At 51.1% G+C, this 2,047-nt stretch overlaps 1 non-coding gene across 1 annotated transcript; it reads left to right on the top strand.

Annotated features, from left to right (window-relative positions):
- Positions 1-552: 552 nt before the first annotated feature.
- On the top strand, positions 553-614 carry LOC112437226 (U7 small nuclear RNA). Its single transcript, XR_003025864.1, has one exon. It is a non-coding gene; the product is annotated as a U7 small nuclear RNA (small nuclear RNA).
- The last annotated feature ends 1,433 nt before the right edge of the window (positions 615-2,047 follow it).

The raw sequence follows: 2,047 nt of genomic DNA, 5'->3' as shown, positions 1-2,047 counted from the left end.
CCCAGGAGTTCGAAACTGCAGTGAACTAGGATCTCACTGCTGCACTTGAGCCTAGGAGACAGAGTGAGATCCTGTCTCAAAAAAAATGGAAGGAAGGGAAAGAAGGGAAGGATGGGAAGGAAGGGAAGGACAGGAAGTATGGGAAGGACAAGAAGGACAGGAAGGATGGGAAGGAAGGGAAGGACAGGAAGTATGGGAAGGACAAGAAGGATGGGAAGGACGGGAAGGAGGGGAAGGAAGGAAGGTTGGTCTCTCTGGAATGTGGTCCCTACTGGATGGTAGGTGGGTGGATCAATGTGCAAGCCTTCACCTCAGGGATGCCTCCCTGAAGCCCAGGCAGGCCTCTTGCCTATGCTTCCACAGTCCTGTGACCCTTTCCTTCAGTCACCTTCTCATAGCTGTCATTTTATGTGCATTTGGGAAACTGATTAGTTTATTTCTTCCCCCACAAGACTGTAACCCCATGAGGACCTACTGTTTTGCTCACCATTGGATCACTTATCACCTGTTGTGTGCCTGGCAGACAGTAGGCATTCATTGAAATATTTGCTGAAGTGTTACAGCTCTTTTAGAATTTGTCTAGCAGGCTTTCTGGTTTTTGCTGGAAAGCCCCCCACCCCCCGCCAAGAAAAGTAATTTAAAAAATGAAATACATACATACATACATACGTACATAAATATTCGTTGAATAAATGAATACTTGAAAATCTCATGAGTAAGTATCCAGAGCTCAACTGTGGTATGTATCTTTGCAAAAGAATTTGTCACTGGGCTTAATCAGAAACGTTTAAGGAGGACCTACCACGTGCCATGTACTCTGTAGCATGGGGTAGGGGGTCAGTTATACAAAAGTGAGAACACAAGGTCTCTGCCCTTAAAAACACAGGCTGGTGGTGAGACCCACGCATCTGCTGTGTCTGCTGTGGGGTTGTGCCCTGTTCTCCCTGTAAAGGAAGCTTCAGGGACAAGTGAAGCTGTTTACCCATGGTCATGGCAGGATGCAGCCCTCTGGGACATCCTAGCCCCCAAGATTAGAACAAGTGTGGCCAGCCTAAGCCATAGTCTGCCACGGTCAGATGGCCAGTGACTTAGAACTAGAGAAGCGGGAAGTTTGGGCACTGGGAAGGATCTCGGAAATGCTCTAACACTTGGCTTCATCCTGAACCCCCAGGCGCAAATCCCAGCTCTGCTGATTACAGGGCCATGGCAGCCAGGCAAAGCACCCGCCTCTCGGCATTCACTGAAAAAGCCTCAAGGGCTGTGGAGGATTCAAAGGTGCCTGGCGCACGGTGAGCACTGACACACGTTAGCTGGTGAGTGATTTCCCAAAGGTCCTGCAGAGCAAGAGGAAAACCCCCATCTCCTGACCTCGCAGCCGTCAAAACCATATGCTCATAAAGCTTTTTGGTGTAAGTATTCCCATCAAGAGGAAGGAGATGTTTTTTGTTTTTTTTTATGCAAAGCAGCTTCAACTGAAACTGACCTCACCATGGGCATCTGAGTTTGTTTTTGGAGAGGAGGGAGGGAATGAGCCAACTCTCCAGGAACTGCGGGGACACACCCAGGTTGCCCAATCCCTCAGGGCAGTGGAGCCAAGTGCCTCCCATGCCCCTTTCTGGGCCGGAGGGCCCTGTGGGGTTGCCCTCCTCAGTGCCAGCTCCTCCACAGCCACGGGTCTGCAGGTGACAAACCCAGATAGAACCTTCCCCAGGATCAGCACAGGGTGAGGTTATCACAGGCAGGCCTGGAATGACCCTCAGACCAGCAAGAAGAGTCACATAGACCACGTGTCTCTCACCACTCAGGATAGGGCGATGACTGTTCCCACTCACTCACACGTTGCCTCTGAAGCTGCCCTCACTGCTTTTCAGGGCTCCTGGCTCATAATAATAATCCCGCCAGCCCTGGACACGTGCTGTCCCGCCTCGGCTTCCTTCTGGTTTTCTGCGCAGTTCTTTCTCCAGACTGGCTCCCTTTCCGTCTCTACTCCCTCCATAAATTGGGGCGCCAGGTGCCCCTGTGATGGTCTCTCAGCCCTTTCTTTCCT

Source organism: Pan paniscus, chromosome 16 (assembly GCF_029289425.2).
Source record: "Pan paniscus chromosome 16, NHGRI_mPanPan1-v2.0_pri, whole genome shotgun sequence".
NCBI lineage: Eukaryota > Metazoa > Chordata > Mammalia > Primates > Hominidae > Pan > Pan paniscus.
This window is presented reverse-complemented; position numbering and strand designations above follow the sequence as displayed.